The following is a 23445-nucleotide window of genomic DNA, read 5'->3' on the forward strand; positions in this document are numbered from 1 at the left end:
TCGCTTGAAGTGCCTAGGAAGAGTTTTTAACCGTTCCAGGTCGTCAATGGTTGCTGCCTTCTCGATATCTCTTACGTGTTCCCTAGTCCCTCGTGATTTCCTGCCTTGCTCTCTATAGTAACGTGTAGTGTTTACACTCACGTTCCAAGCGCGATGAGCAGGAAGTCACTTTACATGGAGGAAGTCTGCGTACCGGCACATGCGCAGTAGGAAGCCTATGACGCCGACATTGCGGTCAGCTGTATAGAGGGGTATTTAAAACCGTGCATTCCATAGAACACACATGCCCCTGATTGAAGAAGCCTGAGAGGCGAAACGGCGCTGTTGGGGTGGCTGTGATAGATCAGCCCAGTACCTGTAACATATGTAAGTTAAGGAGATCATTATGCCCATAGCTGACTAGAGTTTTATATACAGCAACATAATGAGATTTAAGTGGCTAGCAGTTTTTCATGCAGTGAATGAACATTCCTAATGAAACTGAATCACCTTTTTTTTTCTCTCAGTTGTGACTTGGTAGGTGCACTGAATATAGGACGGTGCTTTTTCAATACGGTGGCTAGCATTTATTTGCAGCAGACAACTATTGGCACTTTTTTTATGCACTTTTCCTGCATATTTTGCACACAAAATTAATTTTATTGCATTAAGCACTTTATTTTTCTGAGGTATAGGTGACTGGAATTTATATGAAATAAGTGAATGCTCATTCTGAGTGGCGTTATACACCATTTTCTCAACAGTGGATTTTTGTGCATTTAATATAAGGCTGTGCTTTTTTCAATAGGATGGCTAGCATTTTATATGCAGCAGACAATTATTGGCACCTCCTTGCATGTAGCACTTTTTTCATTGTGAATTTTGCACATAATCTGTTTATTATAATTTTTGCTATCTATCAAACAATAAGTTTTTGATTACATGAGCTTTATGGTGCTTTCCTGTCATATTTTCTGATATGGTTTCTGGTCTGTGTATTATCATGGCATTTTATGCATATTCCCTTGTTTATTTTATGTATTGAGGAAATAATAAATTTTGAAGAAATTATTATCATGCTTTTTGCCTCTTTTTCTACCATTTATTAATGGTAGTTATGGTTTATCAACTGCAAAATATGTAAACCTGTGACATCCATGCCTTTGGATGTTCCCTCTGTGTCTCCTTCAGTTGTTGGGTGACAAAGGGAGACAATATGGTAGCCGTGTTTTTCTCCTGGATTTGTGGTTCTGCCCCAGCCTGAAAGCTTGGGGACTAATTCTTGGCTAGCTAGTGTTTCTCCTTCCTGTCAAACCTGTGTAAGCTAACAAGTAGGAATGTGGGATGCAGTACGCAGGCAACAGAGTAAGGGTTAACAGGATTTTTTTACAGGAGAAATACTCCACGCAGGGAGGTGTAGAGTTAAATGATATTAAAGGTACGGTACAATATAACGACTCAAATATTATCAAACGAATAAGGAAGTCCTGCGCTGCAGCTTCGGCTGCATACTCAATAGCAGTGACAATAGCGGGCGCTATGCCTCCTCCTGGAGGTAGCTGTAGGCGTTGGTCGGTCTTCTGGTGACAATGGTCGGTCTTTGGCACCTTCCACTGCCCCTTGTCCATATATCAACATGGCTAATTAAAATGCACGGGCCACAGTCCTGTATGAGCCCAACGTGGCTCCTCAACTATTTCCACTAGTAAATTTGGTCAAAAATGTCGGGGCAACTATCTACTGACCCAGTCAGGGTGCAAGTGTCAGTCTGGTAAACGGTCTCTCTTGTGCAGCACGTGTGCGGTACTCACGGTCACGTAGGGCACAGCACCCAGTTCTCTGGCAGTCACTGGACACACACTGCATGTCCCGCTCTTCCTGGTCCCCACGGTTGGCAGCGGGCGACGGTGGAAGCTTGTCTGCGTGGCACTGCTCTGTGTGCATGACTCTGCACTGCTTCGTATGACTCTGCTCTCTCTGGCTTGGCTCCACACGGCTCCGCACTCTTGGCTCGGTGGCACACGGCTCCGCACTCTTGGCTCGGTGGCACACGGCTCCGCACTCTTGGCTCGGTGGCACACGGCTCCGCACTCTTGGCTCGGTGGCACACGGCTCCACACTCTTGGCTCGGTGGCACACGGCTCCACACTCTTGGCTCGGTGGCACACGGCTCCACACTCTTGGCTCGGTGGCACACGGCTCCACACTCTTGGCTCGGTGGCACACGGCTCCGCACTCTTGGCTCGATGGCACACGGCTCTGCACTCTTGGCTCGGTGGCACACGGTTCCGCACTCTCTAGCTTGGTGGCACACGGTTCTGCACTCTCTGGCTTGCTGCTGAGCACACAGCTACTGTCACCACAGCGGTCCCAGTCTCTCTCTTCTGGTGCAGCACTGCCCTAGTACGCTCTGGTGAGGAAGGGGGGACCCGTGTGCACTGCTCACTAGTCTCTCTGCACTGTTCCCCGCCGGCGCCAGACTTCAGTCCTTTGCGCGCTTTTTCCTTTTATCCCCCTGCTGCTGTGCTCCCTTTTCTGGCTCTCCCTGCCCCCTCCTGTCAGCAGGAAGCTCTGTCTCCCTAGGGCTTCCCCCAGGCTTCAGGGGAAGGTCCGCCCCTCTCAGGCATCCCCCTGGAAACAGAGGATGCAGCCCCTTCAGTTCTGGACCCGGCATGCAGGTACCCGCGGTCCGGTCTATCTCCTTACACTTGCACAGGGCTCTCAATTTAAAATCCTGAATATCAGTTTCCAATGCAAGTTATAGTGAATTCTACTGTGGTTATCTACTCTCTGTTGGCTCCTGTTATGTCTGTATTTACCTTGTTCTGACCTTGTCTCATTTTCTGACAATTATCCTGGCTAATGATTCTGCCTCTGACTTTGATCTCCTGGCACTAAAATCATGTCATGATTTTTCTTACCACTAGCTTTCTACATTGGCCAGCTGCCTACTCTGTGGCTTCAACCCAAGGGCCAATGTAGAAGTCCAGATTCCTGTACAGGGGTTAAAGGGTGAATGCCAAGACAACCCCTGGGATCTGGTAGATGGAGTGGCTAGTGCTAAGCCTTTTCCTTAAAGACCTATATGGAGCTGCCGACTACTGTGAACAGTACCCTCGTAATAAAAACCTACAAATGTCTGTATTGCAACAAGCTGAAATAGGACATTTTAATTCACTTTCAGCTTTCTCTACATTATATAGGCTAGTCATGGCTATTTCTCATCATTAATGTACTATACAGTGCTCAAACATTTAAGCAAAGATAAGGTTACTCAGCAATAGCACAGTCTTAATGGTGTAATGGAAAAATAATTCAAACCACCAGCTTTTGTGTCGATTCTTTGACCAGGCGTTTCTTCGGAGGCCACATGCACACGCTGAGTACTTGGTGAGTAAAACCAGAAGTGCAGTAAAAATGCAGAAGTGGTGCACTTGTTTCTATTATACAGTCATGGCTGAAAGTGTTGGCACCCTTGAAATTGTTCCATAAAATGAAGTACTTATCCCTCCAAAATATTGGAATTATATGTTTTGTTTTACACATTTATTTCCTTTATGTGCATTGGAACAACAAAAAAAACAAATTGGATATAATTTCACAGTAAACCCCCAAAGTAGGCTGGACAAAGTTGTTGGCACCCTCAACTTAATATTTGGTTGCAAACCCTTTATAATAAATAATCAGTCACTTCCTATAACGATCAACAAGCTTCTTACACCTCTCAACTAGAATTTTGGACAACTCTGCTCCAAGTCTCTTATATTTGAAGTGCCTTCTCGCAACAGCAATTTTAAGAAGTCTTCATAGGAGTTCAATGGGGTTTAGATCCAAACTCATTGCTGGCCACGTGAGAACTCTACATCGCTTTTTCAATTTATTTTTTCACACTTGACCAGTTGTTTAGAACACCCAAGATGTTCCTATCCAATTAAAAGGCATGATTCCACATAAATCAGAGCAGCCATGACATCGTGAAAAACCATTCACAAACTCTTGGTGCTAGTCCGTGAAACTGTCCATCAAGACCGTGAGCTGAAACAAGAGGAGTGGGAGAGGGAGTATCGTCTCTTATACACTGCTCAACAAATTTCAGGGAAGTTCTTGTCCCCTGAGAAAATGTTATTGTACCTTATAGATTTTGATATGCTGAACACGTATATGTGCTCCAAAAGTCTGCATCACTTGAGGTTTTTAAGAAACAACAGTTTATAATCTACATTATGACGTCCGAGACACTACATACATGTGCATCGATGTCAGTAGCAAAAGCAATTGTACAAAAGTGTTTTGCAGACGACTTTCATCTATAATCTGTTATGATTGAGTCACCGTAGGAGGCAAAAACAGAAATGCTAGCTAAGTCCAGAAAACCAGAGAAGTTGGCAGCTATCGGATTGCAGACCCCTGAACCTATCAACACAACTAGCAGTAGCCGTGGGGGGTTCCTACGATGCCCTAGACCCCTCGATCACAGCCGGAGAATTAAATAGGCCTAAAGAAAGAAAGGGGAAATCTAAACTGCCCCAGAGCAAACCCCAAAGCAATAGGCAGCCCCCAACATATAATGACGGTGAAGCAAGATGAAAATACTAACACAGACAGAAAGATAGACTGAGCAAAGACGGGGCCCAAGCTAACTAGATAGAAAAGGACAGGAAGGCTGCTGTCTGCAATCCGTGAAAAATCCTATGAAAATAAGAGCCAACAGACTGACAGTGAAAAAGGCCCTGAAGACGCTAGGCTTCAAAAAGGCTATGTCAGTACTCAGGAATATTCTGAAGACAGAGCTACAGGCAAAAGGAGATTCAGCTCACCCCAGCAGGGAATGGCAGAATACAGAAAAGCAAGGAAAACAAAAAACAAAACAAAAATGCTAACAGGCAAAACAGAAAACTTAGCTTTAGAGGAGCAGGAATCAGACTGGTGTCCTAGAAGTCCACAGAGAAATCACCCGCAGGGCAGAAGGGTGTCGGCAGCCTTATATCCAGTCCGTGACTCCACTCAGCCAGTCATCCTCATTAGGCTCAGGTGCCTGATAATCAGGCTCATTACCTTCCTTTACCAGAATAGGGAGTTCACCAGACCTCAGTGACGAAGGGGAAAATGAACTCACAACAATAATCCATGTCAGATGCTTCTCGAATAAGATTCCAGCAATAGTCAGCCAGCATTGACGTACTCCACTTTCCCTGGTATGTCTTATCCACTGGCATAAAGTCTTGGTGAAATCTTTCACCGTGTTCATCGCTAACGGCACCAAGATTGGCTGGAAAAAAGTCCAAGTGAGAATGTAGAAAATGCATTTTTAGTGACATATTGCATTTCATCAAATTATATGCTGTGAGCATGTTGTCCAGGAGCTGCTCAAAGTTCGGTGCCCTGCTGTTGCCAAGGAATAATAATACATTTTTATTTCTATAGCGACGACATATTCTGCAGCACTTTACATTTCAGAGGGGATTTGTACAGACAATAGACATTACAGCATAGCAATAATCACATAGATTATAACAGATACCAAGAGGAATGAGGGCCCTGCTCGCAAGCTTACAGTCTATGAGGAAAGAGGTAGACACGAAAAGGAAGTTAAAGGTGACATCTTTAAAGGCTCTCCATGCCACTTGTTCAGCACCTTGCAAAAGACCATCAAAGTTACTGTCATCTAATATATAAAGCTCGTGTATGTATGTATGTCCGGGATTGGCATCCGCACCGTCGCAGCTACAGCCACAAAATTTGGCACAGTCACACGTCTGGACCCCGAGAGTGTCCTAAGCTATGTTGTGAGGTGAAATTTTAACCCCGTGTGTTCCAATTCACCAAACAATTTTGGGGAAAAAGTGTGTGTGTATCAGGCCCCGCCCCTCATTATGATGTCATAAAGGTTGCCATGGCGACACTGATGTCATCATAGGTTACAAGCCCTGCCGCTCATTATGATGTCATAATGGTTGACTATGGGATGGAGGATGTGTGATGGGTATATGGGCACTGGACTATGGGATGGAGGATATGTATGACGGGTATATGGGCACGGGACTGTGTGATGGGTATATGGGCAATGGACTATGGGATGGAGGATATGTATGACGGGTATATGGGCATGGGCCTATGGGATCGTAGATATGTATGATGGGTATATGGGCACGGGACTATGGGATGGAGGATAATTATAATTTGCTATAACTAACCACAGTTAGTTACTATGCCCGGGCAGCGCCGGGCTCTTCAGCTAGTTCATTATATCTCTGATCTGTGGGCCAATAAAAATACCTTCTTTAATCTTTGCATCACTTATTCTTGGAAATTTCTGTCGCAAGTAAGAAAAGGCTTCCGATTCTTTGTTCATTGCTTTGACAAAATTCTTCATAAGCCCAAGTTTAAAATGTAAAGGAGGGAGAAATATCTTTGCTGGATCAATGAGAGGATTATGTTTAACATCTGTCCAGTAACCAGGTTTTCCCAAAGTGGCCAGTCCTTTCTGAAATGGTGCATTTCTTGTGCACGACTGTCCCACTCACAAATAAAACAACAATACTTGGTATGTCCAAGCTGCAGTCCAAGAAGAAGTGCAACAACTTTTAGATCATATTTGTTCCAGTTATAATTTCTATAATTAATGTGGGTCAACAGTAACTCCATATTCTCATACGTTTCTTTCATGTGTACAGCATCTCCAATAGGTATGGAAGGATAGATATTTCCATTGTGTAGTAAAACAGCCTTCAGACTTATTCCTTCGGGTCATGTTTGCATCCAAGAGCACCGAACAACCCCAAGACGTTGTTGCAAAAGGTTAAACTGTCGACATGGTTGAAAAATTGCTTGGGCTGATAAATGGCAAATGAGCTTTAATGGGGATAAATGTAAGTTCATGCACTTGGGTAGAACAAACAAGATGCATAATTATGTGCTTATTTGTAAAACACTGGGCAAAACTGTCACTGAAAAAGACCTGGGTGTATGGGTGGATGACAAACTCATATTTAGTGGCCAGTGTCAGGCAGCTGCTGCAAAGGCAAATAAAATAATGGGATGCATTAAAAGAGGCATAGATGCTCATGAGGAGAACATAATTTTACCTCTATATAAGTCACTAGTGCGACCACACTTAGAATACTGTGTACAGTTCTGGTCTCCGGTGTATAAAAAAGACATAGCGGAACTGGAGCGGGTGCAGAGAAGAGCGACCAAGGTTATTAGGGAACCGGGGGTCTGCAATACCAAGACAGGTTATTACACTTGGGGTTATTTAGCTTGGAAAATCGAAGGCTTAGGGGTGATCTTATTACAATGTATAAATATATGCGGGGACAGTACAAAGACCTTTCTAATGATCTTTTTACTCTTAGACCTGTGACAGGGACAAGGGAGCATCCTCTACATCTTGAGGAAAGAAGGTTTGAGCATAATCAGACGCGGATTCTTTGCTATAAAAGCCGTGAGACTATGGAACTCTCTGCCAAATGATGTTATAATGAGTGATTCACTACTAAAATTTAAGAAGGGACTGGATGCCTTTCTTGAAAAGCATAATATTACAGGGTATATACACTAGTTTCCTTAATATTGCGTTGATCCAGGGAGCTAGTCTGATTGCCGTATGTGGAGTCGGGAAGGAATTTTTTTCCCCTATGTGAAGCTTACTGTTTGCAACACAGGTTTTTTTTGCCTTCCTCTGGATCAACATGTTAGGGCAGGTTAGGATAGGATATGGGTTGAACTAGATGGACTTAAAGTCTTCCTTCAACCTTAATACCTATGTTACTATGTAAATTGATTAAGGTCTTCTTGACAACTGCGAAAAACAGAAACTCTTGTTCCTGGTAATAAGAGATTCCGATCTTGTAACCTTGAACCCAATAATTCTGCCTGCCTCTGTGACAATTTCAAATCTCTGACCAAGTCACGCAGATCAGCTTGACTGAACAGATGTGGATTAGATGTAGAAGGCTCAAAGTCTGGGTATGCAGCAGTTTCATTTTCCACTGACATTGTTAGTTCATCTTTGTCGTCCTCCATTGTCCATACTTTGGGCAGCTTTGGAACACGAAGACTTTCATCGTGTGGCACTGGTCTTATGGCTAAAGAAAGATTATGATATTCTATTGATTTCTTGTTCTTTGCTGAATATCCTGTTACATTTGTAAGGCAGAAGTAGCAATCTGTTACATGATCTCTCTGCTCTCTCCATGTCATTGGGACAGCGAATGGCATTGAAGGTCGTGATACATTCAGCCATGCTCTAAGTATGTCAGTATTGCCTTTTGATTCCTCCCCTGCTCAGGAGATGTGGTATGCTCCGTACACGGTCAGCCGAAAGATTCACAGCGTCTACGTGTAATTCCCATATTAAGTGCTTGCATATGTGTAGATCAGCTATTTATGTTATTTCAGTGGAAAATTCAGAATATACTGTTTCAGAAAAAGTTCATATGAGTTTTTAGAATTATAACAGAATATTATGTTTCGTATCATTTCTCAAAAGCCTTACATGATAGGAAAAATCTGAAGTCATTTCTGAAATCAGCTTGAAATAATTTATCAGGAACACTCAAAATTGTCCAAGGGACAAAACCTTGGTAACAGTGTTACCTGATTGGCTCTTCTTTTGACTAGTCTACCTGGTGTGACACAAATGTTGCAGTGAGGAAAAGAAAAAAAAAGCACACCTTGTGCAGACCACAACAGACAAATAAAAAAAAAAAATAAAAAAACTCTGGTGAAAGTGCTCACCTGAATAGGTTGTGCAGCAGCAGACACAACACTGAGCAAGGTAGTGCATGTAATCCACTGGCTGCTGCTCCACCATGCTGGACCCTGTCAAAAGGGAAAAGAATGGCTGAATATAGCATACAACCTCGGGGACTGGGCCCCAGCCTTGCACTTAGAACTTCTAGGCAGGGTTCTCTTCTAACCCACGTCCTCTGTTCCCTTTTTTCTCCTATGTTCCGTACTAGTCTTTCCATCTTATGGAAGCTCAGGTTTCAGTTCAATGTCTTTGTCCTTCTTTCCTTTCCCGTGCCAGCAGACCCAGGTCACTGAGATCTGCTGCAGCACCTCCTTCCTCCATCCCTCTCCCAGGGATCTTCTCTCCTCACTCCTCTCTGAGTGACTCACTGACTGACTGACCTCTAATCCTCCCGCTCTTTTACGTATTCTAACTCCACCCGCCTCCCAGCACTTTTCGTGTTCCCAGCAGGGAGCCACCAAAGGTGCTCTGCTACACTCCAAGCAGGTAGCCGCAATGTGGCTTTGCTGAACTACCGTGTTGTGTGGGATGCAGGTGTTGGAGCGTGGTCAGGAGCCTCCAACTTACCTGGATGGTGGGCTACCACACCTCAGGAGGAGGTGCAGTACCTCTGTGGCGACTGAGCCTCAGGGGCGCCACATAAGCACCTCAATATAATTCAATTATAGAAAAAACAGAAGCTCAGCGTCCTAAGGCCTTCTTCACACGTTAGGTCTCCAGTAGGTGTGGTGAGTTTTCTAATGTACTGGAGACAATTACACATCAAATGAATGGGTCTGCTCACATGCCAGGGTTAAAGCACAGGATATACCTACATTTTCAACCACCTACAGTGTAGACTATAATAACATTGTCGCACTGATGCCACAGTTTTTGCCCATTCTCTACCAGGATGCGGTTCTGGCCAAAATCTTGAAAAAAGGCTATTGCTGTGTTCCTAGACGTGCCAGAACATTAGGCAATATCTTATCCCCAATTCTTTTTGTCAGTGCGGAAAGGGTGTTATAAATGTGAAGGAAAGAAGTGCACCCTGTGTAGGCATATGAAGAGAACAAATGAATTTTGTAATGATATGATCAACTAGAAATATTTGATTAAAGCATTTGTTAATTGCAACACCCCACATGTTGATTATATGGCGACATGCATGGTGTGCAATAAGTACTACATAGGGTGCACTGTGAGACCCCTTAAAAAAAGAATTGGAGAGCATATTACGGCTGCCAAGCCTGACAGCACTGTCAATCGACGGAGATTGTTGAGAATTTCCAAACATTTTAATGAGAATCATAATGGAAATATAAGTTCACTCAGGGTTACCTCCTTCCCGACTTATGACGCCTACGTAGGCATCATGAAAATTCGTGCCATTACGACTTGTGACTCCAATATAAGTGTCATGGCAGCAATCGCGTTCCTGTGGGTCGGGTGACCGGGATCACTGAAAGATCACCTGACCCGCAGGTACAGGAGGACTTGTACTTCATCCCAGGTGGGGTGGCTTTGACCCCCTGTGGCTATGATCTCTCTGATTGGCTGTTGAAAGTGAAACAGCCAATCAGAGCAATTGTAATATTGGTTAGGGTTGTGGTTAGGGGTGTGTTGAGGTTAGGGTTGGAGTTAGAATTGCGTACACAATTATATCGTCCAGGTAGATGAGTGGCTTTAAAATTCAAATCTCCCAAACACCTTTCCATGAGACACTGAAAAGCACTAGAAGCATTAGCAAGACCGAACGGCATCCAGTTGAACCCGTACAAGCCCATAGGTAGTATAAAGTCCGTCTTTGCTTCATCGTGTTGTGACATCAGCACTTGCCAATAGCCACTGGCCAGGTTTAATGTAGAAAAGTACTTTGCGCTTCCCAGTGTGGACAGTGACTCTTCAATTCATGAAGATGAAGGAATTGAGGGTAAACTGATTAAATTTGCTGATGACACAAAGCTAGGAGGGATAGCTAATACTAGAGAAGAGAGAGAGAGGATTCAAAAAGATTTAAATAAACTGGAGAAGTGGGCAGCAACTAACAGAATGGTTTTTAACAGGGAGAAATGCAAAGTACTACATCTGGGCAATAAAAATGAAAAAAGCAGATATAGAATGGGAGGAATAGGGCTAAGTGACAGCACATGTGAAAAAGACTTGGGTATACTAATAGATCACAGACTGAATATGAGTCAACAGTGTGATGCAGCAGCAAAAAAGGCAAATGCAATTCTAGGATGTATTAACAGAAGCATACAGTCTAGATCACGTGAAGTCATTATTTCCCTCTACTCCTCTTTGGTCAGACCTCATCTGGAATATTGTGTCCAGTTTTGGGCACCACATTTTAAAAAAGACATCAACAAACTGGAGCAAGTTCAGAAAAGAGCGACCAGAATGGTGACCGGTCTGCAAACCCTGTCTTATGAGGAAAGGTTGCAGGATTTGGGAATGTTTAGTTTGCAAAAGAGAAGACTGAGAGGAGACTTAATAGCTGTCTACAAATATCTAAAGGGCTGTCACATTGTAGAAGGATCAACTTTATTCTCATTTGCACAAGGAAAGACTAGAAGCAATGGGATGAAACTGAATGGGAGGAGACACAGATTAGATATTAGAAAAAACTTTTTGACAGTTAGAGTGATCAATGAGTGGAACAGGCTGCCACGAGAAGTGGTGAGTTCTCCTTCAATGGAAGTCTTCAAACAGAGGCTGGACAGACATCTGACTGGGATGATTTAGCGAATCCTGCTTTGAGCAGGGGGTTGGACCAGATGGCCCAGGAGGTCCCTTCCAACTCTACGATTCTATGATTCTATGAATTCGTGGCAGTGGATAGGTATTTTGCACAGTGCAGGCATTTAATTTGCCTTCTAAAGTATGTCTCGGGCATCGTAGTCACCTGTGAGCCGGTATCTACCAGGCAGCGTACAGCCCGGCCATCCATCTCAGCCTAGACTAGAAGACACATAGACACTAAATTGGTGGTACTTCTGATTCTCCTTTTTGGCTGTTCTCGGTACAGGTGGCATCCCCCAGCCTCGGAGACTCCTAGTTTAATGGACAGCACTGAAGAAGCTGCCCTCGACGTCCACAACCCAAGCCATATGTCCCAGTTCTCAGCAGATATAGCACATAGGAAGTTCCTCCCGATGAGATGTCCTCATACCCCGTCTTGGTTCTGGGACAGTTCTGCCCCCGGGTGAGTTTAATGAGGTCATCACCTTCTTTTTAGTTTCCGTCAGGTCTTCCCGCATAACTTGAATCTCCTTCCGCAAATCTTCTACCCACCCTGGTTCAGTGATCAGATTTACAGATACCTTTCCGCTCTGGACCTTTGCCTTCGGGACTGTCACCCCCTGCTCTTGCTCGTGCGCTTCACTTCCGACCTCTGCAAAAGGTTATGCACGGATTTACTTGCAAGCGCTCTTGCAGGGCCTGTTTCAGCAGTGCGTCTCTCAATCCAGACACCATCTGGTCCCGTAACACTATGTCAGTAGGCCCTATGCCTTCGCTGTCTTTTCTGATGATGGCTGTGTGGATTTCCTGTAGGACATTCAGGTACTGAGTCAGCATCTCCCCCTCTCTTTGAATCTGGCTAAACAACCGCATGTGCAGTTTCCCTACATCTGTGGGGTCCCCATGTGTCTCCTCCAAGATACGCAATACTTTGTCAAACGTGTCCCTCTCTCAGTGGGGTCATAGCATAATGAAGTCTCTCACCTCCCTGTCTAAAGCCATCGTGGCGACCTCCACCTGCAAGGCGGGGATCATGGGATGCATCCTCATCATTCCCCTAATGCGCTCAGGTGCAAAAATTAAAGATGTGTCTGACAGGATATCAGGACTCTTCAGACCTACAGATGACTACCCATTCCTGCTACTACATGTGGGGACAAATTACACTGCAAGAAATGACCTGGAAACCATCTGCAGAGACTTTGAAGACTTAGGCAAGAAAGTGAAAGAACTGGGAGCGCAAGTGGTCTTCTCTTCCATCCTCCCAGTGGATGGCCATGGAACAAGGAGGTGGAATAAGATTCTGCAGGTGAACAACTGGCTACATCGATGGTGCCGTCAGCAACGATTTGGATTTCTGGATCACGGAGTGAATTACTTATACGATGGACTACTTGCTAGAGATGGGGTGCACCTTACGAAGACTGGAAAGCATGTATTTGGAATTCGCCTTGCTACACTTGTAAGGAGAGCTTTAAACTAGAACAACATGGGAAGGGAAGCAAAAGACCAGAAAAAGCCATACACCTGACAAATGCTATTAAGAACTCTGCTATTAGAAGTGGAAAGGAAGAACAACGACAAAAGAATCTAATTAATAAAAATATTGGAGAAAGAGAAACCTATCACAAACTAAAATGTTTCTATACTAATGCACAAAGCATGGGCAACAAACAAGGAGAATTGGAACTACTAACACAGGAAAAGAAATATGATGTCATTGGAATCACTGAAACTTGGTGGGACAATACACATGATTGGAATACAAGACTAGAAGGATACAACTTATTTGCAAGAAACAGACTTGATAAACGAGGAGAGGGTGTCGCATTGTATGTTAGAAACGCGTATATCTGCACAGAGATTGAAGCTTCAGAGACTGGGAGTTCAAGGACAGAACAATGGAAAGGACACCATTGTAGGCATTTACTACAGGCCGCCTGTGCAAGCTGAAGATATGGATGAACTCTTTATGCATCAAATGACCAAGTTCTCCAAAAAATATGACATTGTTGTCATGGGAGATTTCAACTATCCAGACATTTGTTGGGAATCTCTCTCAGGCAAAACTAACAGGTCAAGGAAATTCTTATCCTCTCTTGCTGACAACTTTATCTTCCAAAAGGTAGGGGAGAAAACAAGGGGAACTGCTACCTTGGATCTAATCCTTATAAACAGGGAGGAAATGGTTGAGGAGGCAAAAGTGGCTGGGACCCTAGGAGGTAGCGACCATGCTATTTTAGAATTTTGGAAAACTAGAGGCGGAAGACCTGTGAAGACTCAGACGTCAAGGTTAGATTTCAGAAAGGCAGATTTTAAGGGATTCAGAAAGAGAATTGGAGGGATCCAATGGCTGGATATCCTTAAAGACAAAAATGTCCAGGAAGGATGGGAAATCTTGATAAATGAAATTCTCAAAGCACAGTTGTTAACAATTCCGAAAAGAGGGAAGAATAGGAAGCATTTAAGGAAACCAGGATGGATGAACACAGAACTTAAGCACATGCTAAAAAGGAAGAAAAAAATGTTTATAAAATGGAAAGAGGGAGGCATATCTAAAGAAGAATATAATGCTGTCTGCAGAACCTGCAGGGCACAAATCAGATTAGCTAAAGCTGAAAATGAATTGAGGCTTGCAAGAGATGTCAAAAGCAATAATAAAGGATTTTGGGGATATGTCAAAAGTAAAAGAAAAGTCAAAGATGCTATAGGATTTTTACAGGATGAAAATGATGAAATGGTAAGACAGGATGTTGAGAAGGCTGAACTTTTAAATTCCTATTTTGCATCTGTTTTCCCTCAGAAAGGAAATGTAACATCAACTGTTATTCACTGTCCTATTAAGGGAATAGAAGAATCCAGGATATCTATAAACAGAAAGATAGTGAGGAAACACTTAGCTAACCTAAATGAATTCAAGTCTCCAGGTCCAGATGAATTACACCCCAGAGTACTGAAGGAGATAGCAGAAGAAATTTTTGAACCCCTCTCCATAATCTTTGAAAATTCTTGGAGAACAGAAGTGCCAGAAGACTGGAGAAGAGCAAATGTTGTTCCTATCTTCAAAAAGGGGAAGAAGGTGGACCCAGGCAACTAAAGGCCGGTGAGTCTGACTTCTATACCAGGAAAGATCTTTGAACAAATTATTAAACAACATGTATGTCAGTACCTGGATAAGAATGAAGTGATTAAACAGAGTTAGCATGGGTTTGTAACTAATAAGTCATGTCAGACTAACTTAATTTCCTTCTATGACGGTATCACTGATTGGGTGGATCAAGGAAATGCTGTAGATATAGTATATCTTGACTTCAGCAAAGCATTTGACAAAGTCTCTCATACAATCCTTATTGAAAAAATGACTAAGTATGGAATGGACAAGGCAACTGTTAGGTGGATTCATAACTGGCTTAGTGATCGGACCCAAAGAGTGGTTGTAAATGGCTGCACATCCATTTGGAAGAATGTCTCAAGTGAGGTACCACAGGGCTCTGTCCTGGGCCCTGTATTGTTCAACATCTTTATCAACGATTTAGATGAAGGAATTGAGGGTAAACTGATTAAATTTGCTGATGTCACAAAGCTAGGAGGGATAGCTAATACTAGAGAAGAGAGAGAGGATTCAAAAAGATTTAAATAAACTGGAGAAGTGGGCAGCAACTAACAGAATGGTTTTTAACAGGGAGAAATGCAAAGTACTACATCTGGGCAATAAAAATGAAAAAAGCATATACAGAATGGGAGGAATAGGGCTAAGTGACAGCACATGTGAAAAAGACTTGGGTATACTAATAGATCACAGACTGAATATGAGTCAACAGTGTGATGCAGAGGCAAAAAAGGCAAATGCAATTCTAGGATGTATTAACAGAAGCATACAGTCTAGATCACGTGAAGTCATTATTTCCCTCTACTCCTCTTTGGTCAGACCTCATCTGGAATATTGTGTCCAGTTTTGGGCACCACATTTTAAAAAAGACATCAACAAACTGGAGCAAGTTCAGAAAAGAGCGACCAGAATGGTGACCGGTCTGCAAACCCTGTCTTATGAGGAAAGGTTGCAGGATTTGGGAATGTTTAGTTTGCAAAAGAGAAGACTGAGAGGAGACTTAATAGCTGTCTACAAATATCTAAAGGGCTGTCACATTGTAGAAGGATCAACTTTATTCTCATTTGCACAAGGAAAGACTAGAAGCAATGGGATGAAACTGAATGGGAGGAGACACTGATTAGATATTAGAAAAAACTTTTTGACAGTTAGAGTGATCAATGAGTGGAACAGGCTGCCACGAGAAGTGGTGAGTTCTCCTTCAATGGAAGTCTTCAAACAGAGGCTGGACAGACATCTGACTGGGATGATTTAGCAAATCCTGCTTTGAGCAGGGGGTTGGACCAGATGGCCCAGGAGGTCCCTTCCAACTCTACGATTCTATGATTCAGTCCAGCTCCATAGCATAGTGTTATTCCTATTAAATTTCAGAAGGTTGTTTAACATGGCCCCCAGGGAAATACTGGACCTAGGGCCCCCCAGCAGTTTGGTCTGCCACCTCCATGCGGGTGCACTGCATCCAGCCGACTACGCCAAGTGTGAGCAGGTTGCAAGATGCAGTAACAGACAGGAGACAGAGCAAGTGTTAACGTGTGATTAACTTTAACAGGGAATACTCCACTCAGGGAGAGAGTAGAGTGAAACAGGATTGCAAGAGATTATGAAAAATTGGTTAAACAAGAATGGGGAATTTAAAGGGGAAGTTCAATAATGATAAACTTATCAGTCCGACGTCAGAATGTAGATTTTTTTTTTCCAATGGTGGCGCCAAGGCAGTGGTGCATGAGGAGTCCAGCGTGGTCCTAAAATAGATGGGGATCCAGTTCCTGGCTGGCAGCCCCTCTGCCTTTGGATCGGAGACCCCGCGGCATGTAGCGAGGTCCAGATTGCTGCCATGGAGACCCGATGTCATCATGATCACATCCAGGTCTCCAGACCTGAGAGACTTCCTGTCATGTGTAGTGATGACCAGGAAGTCTCTCAGGTCAGTGTAATAGAAACTGCAGCGCTGACAGCTAAATAAGGATGTAAAAAGGGCAATAAATAACAAGAACAAGGCATTTAAGAAGCTAAAACAAGAAGGCAATGAAGAAGCATTGAAATGTTATAGAGAAAAAAATAAAATGTGTGGGGAAAAAAAACAAAACATTTAGCAAAAGTGGAAACTGAGAGACTCATTGCTAAGGAAAGTAAAACAAACCCCAAACTATTCTTTAATTATATAAACAGTAAAATGATTAAAATTGATGGTGTTGGCCCTTTAAAGAACAATGAGGGTGAAATCATAGAGTGCGATGTGGGAAAAGCAAATGTTTTAAATACTTTTTTCTCAACAGTGTTCACACAGGAAAAGGATTTGCCAGGGGAAATGCAGAGTGATAATGCAAACTCCCCATTAAGTATTACCTGCCTAACCCAGGAAGAAGTGCAGAACCGCCTTAGTAAGATTAAAATTGACAAATCAGCAGGCCCTGATGGCATTCACCCTCAGGTATTAAGGGAGTTAAGTAATGTGATAGACAGGCCTCTATTCCTTATATTTAAAGACTATAGAAACAGGGTCTGTTCCTTTTGATTGGTGGCAAGCAAATGTGGTACCAATATTCAAAAAGGGGTGTAAAAGGGAACCTGGAAACTATAGGCCGGTAAGCTTAACATCTGTTGTGGGTAAAATTTTTGAAGGGTTTAAGGGTTACCATTATGGAATATCTCAATGTTAATAAATGTTTAACTCCATATCAACATGGATTTATGAAGGATCGCTCATGTCAAACTAACCTGATCAGCTTCTATGAGGATGTAAGCTCTCAAATGGACCAAGGAGAATCATTGGATATCATTTATCTCGACTTCTCTAAAGCATTTGACACTGTCCCACATAAAAGATTGGTAAGTAAGATGAGAAAACTTGAGCTAGGGGAAAATATGTGTAGATGGGTAGGTAGCTGGCTTAGTGATAGAAAACAAAGAGTGGTTATTAATGGGGCATACTCAGATTGGGCCAGGGTTACTAGCGGGGTACCACAGGGTTCTGTATTGGGCCCCCTACTATTTAATATAGTTATTAATGATCTAGTGGATGGCTTACACAGTAAAATATCAGTATTTGCAGATGATACAAAACTATGTGAGGTAGTTAACACACAGGAGGACAGTTTGCAACTACAGACAGATTTGAATAAATTGGAGAATTGGGCTGAAAAATGGCAAATGAGGTTTAACACAGATACAGTGGGGAAAAAAAGTATTTAGTCAGTCAGCAATAGTGCAAGTTCCACCACTTAAAAAGATGAGAGGCGTCTGTAATTTACATCATAGGTAGACCTCAACTATGGGAGACAAACTGAGAAAAAAAAATCCAGAAAATCACATTGTCTGTTTTTTTTTCATTTTATTTGCATATTATGGTGGAAGATAAGTATTTGGTCAGAAACAAAATTTCATCTCAATACTTTGTGATATATCCTTTGTTGGCAATGACAGAGGTCAAACATTTTCTGTAAGTCTTCTCAAGGTTGCCACACACTGTTGTTGGTATGTTGGCCCATTCCTCCATGCAGATCTCCTCTAGAGCAGTGATGTTTTTGGCTTTTCGCTTGGCAACACGGACTTTCAACTCCCTCCAAAGGTTTTCTATAGGGTTGAGATCTGGAGACTGGCTAGGCCACTCCAGGACCTTGAAATGCTTCTTACGAAGCCACTCCTTCGTTGCCCTGGCGGTGTGCTTTGGATCATTGTCATGTTGAAAGACCCAGCCACGTTTCATCTTCAATGCCCTTGCTGATGGAAGGAGGTTTGCACTCAAAATCTCACGATACATGGCCCCATTCATTCTTTCATGTACCCGGATCAGTGGTCCTGGCCCCTTTGCAGAGAAACAGCCCCAAAGCATGATGTTTCCACCACCATGCTTTACAGTAGGTATGGTGTTTGATGGATGCAACTCAGTATTCTTTTTCCTCCAAAAACGACAAGTTGTGTTTCTACCAAACAGTTCCAGTTTGGTTTCATCAGACCATAGGACATTCTCCCAAAACTCCTCTGGATCATCCAAATGCTCTCTAGCAAACTTCAGATGGGCCCGGACATGTACAGGCTTAAGCAGTGGGACACGTCTGGCACTGCAGGATCTGAGTCCATGGTGGCGTAGTGTGTTACTTATGGTAGGCCTTGTTACATTGGTCCCAGCTCTCTGCAGTTCATTCACTAGGTCCCCCCGCGTGGTTCTGGGATTTTTGCTCACCGTTCTTGTGATCATTCTGACCCCACGGGGTGGGATTTTGTGTGGAGCACCAGATCGAGGGAGATTATCAGTGGTCTTGTATGTCTTCCATTTTCTAATTATTGCTCCCACAGTTGATTTCTTCACTCCAAGCTGGTTGGCTATTGCAGATTCAGTCTTCCCAGCCTGGTGCAGGGCTACAATTTTGTTTCTGGTGTCCTTTGACAGCTCTTTGGTCTTCACCATAGTGGAGTTTGGAGTCAGACTGTTTAAGGGTGTGCACAGGTGTCTTTTTATACTGATAACAAGTTTAAACAGGTGCCATTACTACAGGTAATGAGTGGAGGAAAGAGGAGAATCTTAAAGAAGAAGTTACAGGTCTGTGAGAGCCAGAAATCTTGATTGCTTGTTTCTGACCAAATACTTATTTTCCACCATAATATGCAAATAAAATGAAAAAAAAACAGACAATGTGATTTTCTGGATTTTTTTTTCTCAGTTTGTCTCCCATAGTTGAGGTCTACCTATGATGTAAATTACAGACGCCTCTCATCTTTTTAAGTGGTGGAACTTGCACTATTGCTGACTGACTAAATACTTTTTTTCCCCACTGTAAGTGTAAGGTTATGCACATGGGAAGGAGAAACAGATGCTACAAGTACTTACTAAATGGGAAACTGCTGGGGAAATCAGACATGGAAAAAGATTTAGGCATCTTAGTCAATAAGAAGCTAAATTGGAGTGCCCAGTGTCAGGCAGCTGCCACCAAAGCAAATAGGGTCATGGGATGCATTAGAAGAGGTCTGGGGACACGAGATGAAAACATAATTCTCCCTCTGTACAAATCACTCGTCGGACCACACTTGGAGTATTGTGTGCAATTTTGGACACCGGTGCTCAAGAAAGACATTACTGAACTTGAAAGGGTTCAAAGGCGGGCTACTAAAATGATAAATGGAGTTGGTTCACTACAATACCTAGAAAGGTTATCAAAATTAGGTCTATTTACTCTAGAAAAGAGAAGACTTAGGGAAGACCTAATATACAGTATATGTACAAGTATATCAGAGGGCAATACAGAGATCTCTCCAATGAACTGTTTGTACCAAGGACTGTGACAAGAACAAGGGGGCATTCTCTTCGTTTGGAAGAAAGACAATTTCTGCACCAGCATAGAAGAGGGTTCTTCACGGTAAGAGCAGTGAGGCTCTGGAATTCTCTTCCTGAGGAAGTGGTGATGGCCAACTCACTGAATGAATTTAAGAAAGGAATGGATGCTTTTCTTGTGAGTAACAGTATAGAAGGTTACGAATAACATAATATTATAGGTAGATAGTTGACCCAGCTTAGGGGAAGGAATTTTTTTTCCCTATGGAGAAAATTGGCTTCTACTGTGTGTGGGTTTTTTGCCTTCCCCAGGATCAACAATGCAGAACAGCTGCACTAAAAATAGGCTGAACTAGATGGACATAATGTCTTCCTTCAGTCTTCAAAACTATGTTACTATATATAGCATGCAGATCTGCATGCTATAAAAGCGATCAGCCTGCACAAAATGAGTCCCATAGTGGGACAAAGTGTAAAAGTAAGAATTTAAATAAAAAATAATTGTAAAAATATTTAAAAAACAAATTAAAAAAATAATAAAAGAAATCAATACTTATTCCATCAATAAATAAATATTTGAATAAAAAAAACTAAACAATAAAAGTACACATATTTAGTATTGCCGTGTCTGTAACGGCACGACCTATAAAATTGTTACAATACTTAAGTGAACACCATTAAAAAAAAAAAATAGGCAAAAAAAGAAAGCTTTATCATACCGCTGAACAAAAAGTGGCATAACATGCGATCAAAAAGACAGATCTAAATAAATGTGGTACCGCTGAAAATGTCATCTTGTCCTGCAGATAACAAGCCACCATATAGCTCCATCTCCGAAAAAATAAGTGTTAGCTCTCAGAATAAAGTGATGCAAAAATAATTTTTATATCAAATAGTATTTATTGTATTAAAGCGCCAAAACCTAAAAAAAGATATAAATGAGGTATCTCTGTCATCGTACTAACCCAAAGAATAAAACTGCTTTATCAATTTTACCACATGCGGAACGGTATAAACGCTCGCCCCAAAAAGAAATTCAAGAATTGCCGGTTTTTGTTCATTCTGACTCAAAAATTGGAATAAAAAGCAATCAAAAAAAGTTATGTGCTCGAAAATGGTACCAATAAAAATATCAACTTGTCCAGCAAAAAACAAGACCTCAACTGACTCTGTGGGCCAAAATATGGAAAAATTATAGCTCTCAAAATGAGGGGATGCAAAAACTATTTTGCAATAAAAAGCGTCTTTTAGTGTGTGACAGCTGACAAACACAAAAACCTGCTATAAAAACCCGCTATAAATAGTAAATCAAACCCCCCCTTTATCACCCAGGTAGTTAGGGAAAAATAATAAAATAAAAAAATTTATTTATTTCCATTTTCCTGTTAGGGTTGGGGCTAAAGTTAGAGCTGGGGCTAAAGTTAGGGTTGGGGCTAGAGTTGGGGTTAGGGTTGGGATTAGGGTTAGGGGTGTGCAAGGGTTAGGTTTGTGATTCGGATTAGGGGTGGTTGGGGTTAGGGTTGGAGCTCTGCCATGCGCCCAAACAATGGTTTACCCCCACATATGGGATATCAGCATACTCAGGACAAACTGCACAACAACTTTTGGGGTCAAATTTCCCTTGTTATCCTTGGGAAATTAAAAAATTGGGGGCGAAAAGATCATTTTTGTGAAAAAAATATGATTTTTTTTTATTTTTACTGCTCTACGTTAAAACTTCTGTGATGCACTTGGGGATTCAAAGTACTCACCACACATCTAGATAAGTTCCTTACTGGGTCTACTTTCCAAAATCGTGTCACTTGTGGGGTGATTTCCACTCTTTAGGTACATCAGGGGCTCTGCAAACGCGACATGGCGTCCGATCTCAATTCCAGGCAATTTTGCATTGAAAAGTAAACGGCGATCCTTCCCTTCCAAGCTCTGCCATGCGCCCAAACAGTGGTTTATATGCATATATGGGGTATCTGCGTACTCGGGACAAATTGTAAAACAACTTTTGGGGTCCAATTTCTCCTGTTACCCGTGGTAAAATGAAATAAATTGGATCTGAAGTAAAAATTTTTGTGAAAAAAAGTAAAATATTAATTTTTTTTTTTTTTTAACATTCCAAAAATTCCTGTTATGCACCTGAAGGGTTAATAAACTTCTCGAATGTGGTTTTGAGCACCTTGAGTGGTGCAGTTTTTAGAACAGTGTCACTTTTGGGTATTTTCTATCATATAGACCACTCAAAGTGACTTCAAATGTGATGTGGTCCCTAAAAAAAAAAAATGGGTGCTATAAAAATGAGAAATCGCTGGTCAACTTTTTTTAACCCTTATAACTTCCTAGCAAAAAAAAAATTATGGTTCCAAAATTGTGCTGATGTGGACATGTGGGAAATGTTACTTAAGTATTTTGTATGATATCTCTGTGATTTAAGGTCATGAAAATTCAAAGTTGGAAAATTGCTACATTTTCAAAATTTTTTGCCAAATTTCCATTTTTTTTCACAAATAAACACTATCATGAAGTACAATATGTCATGAGAAAACACTGTCAGAATCACCGGGATCCATGGAAGCGTTCCAGAGTTATTACCTAATAAATGGACAGTGGTCAAAATTGTAAAAATTGGCCCGCTCATTAACATGTAAACCACCCTTGGGGTAAAGGGGTTAAATTACAGGTGTATCTTTCCTACAACCATCTAGTAGCAGAGGGTGAGAGGGAAATTTTGCAGCCTTTCATTGACACCAAAACATTTGTACAAAAAAATCCAAATTGCTGTATTTGCCACTGTGTACAGCGTTTTTTTTAATAATACCATATGTAGGTGACAGGAAAATGTCTGCGGCAAGTCTGTACAAACATTTCATACATCTTGCTTATACAAAAAATGCATATTCAGTTTCCTTTTTCCTTTTTTTTTCTTTTGGCCAACTTCTAAATCTGAAGACGTTTTTATTTGAAGTGAAGGCTCATTTATAAGCTAAGAGATAAATATAACAACAAAAGCCAATTGCGGTCTAACCTCCATGGTAATGTGAAGTAGAAAATAATCTTTGTGGTCTGGCACAATTCTTAAACAATTCCAAGGCCAAATATGTTAGTTTCCTTAAAAGTAACCAATTGATATAATTTATTCCATTTTTAACCCTAAGTTTAGTATCTTTAACTTTCTTATCTTCTTATTTTTATAACTAGATTTAGCATTTTTTTAACATGCATAGTTGCAAACTTTGGGGGTAAATGGGGGTGCGTCTTAGAAAGCGCACATGCCTTACCAATACCATGGTTGTAGGCTGCAGGCTGGGATGAGGGGGTGTCCGGGTGTCTCTGGTGCCCAGCGGTGCTGCATGGGTGTCCGGCGCTGCCCGGGGATCTGCCAACATTTTGTGACAGGCCAGAGCCCCGGCACTTTCACGGTTCCATGTGTGGTGGTCTCCGGGAATATGGCCGTCACCCGGGGCAGCGCATGTGCGGATGGTGATCTTGGGATCAAGATCTCGAGAGATGAGATTTCAGTGCTGAGATCTCATCTCTTGAGATCTTGATCCTGATATCACCATCCGCGCATGCGCAGCCTCTGGCAGCGGCCATATTCCCAGAGACCACCGCACATGG

At 42.2% G+C, this 23445-nt stretch overlaps 1 long non-coding RNA gene across 2 annotated transcripts in view; it reads right to left on the bottom strand.

Moving 5' to 3' along the window:
- LOC141087816 (uncharacterized) overlaps window positions 1-23445 on the bottom strand; it is a 116441-nt gene that overhangs the window by 36054 nt on the left and 56942 nt on the right. Inside the window, exon 3 of one of the 2 annotated variants that reach the window (XR_012231724.1) lies at window positions 8719-8802. The exons of the other annotated variant lie outside the window; for it this stretch is intronic. This is a non-coding gene — a long non-coding RNA (uncharacterized lncRNA). The remainder of the gene's footprint in view (window positions 1-8718; window positions 8803-23445) is intronic. 2 annotated transcript variants of the gene reach the window in all.

This window comes from Dendrobates tinctorius, unplaced genomic scaffold (genome assembly GCF_039654945.1).
Source record: "Dendrobates tinctorius isolate UK_male_01 unplaced genomic scaffold, ASM3965494v1 ptg000035l, whole genome shotgun sequence".
Classification (NCBI taxonomy): domain Eukaryota; kingdom Metazoa; phylum Chordata; class Amphibia; order Anura; family Dendrobatidae; genus Dendrobates; species Dendrobates tinctorius.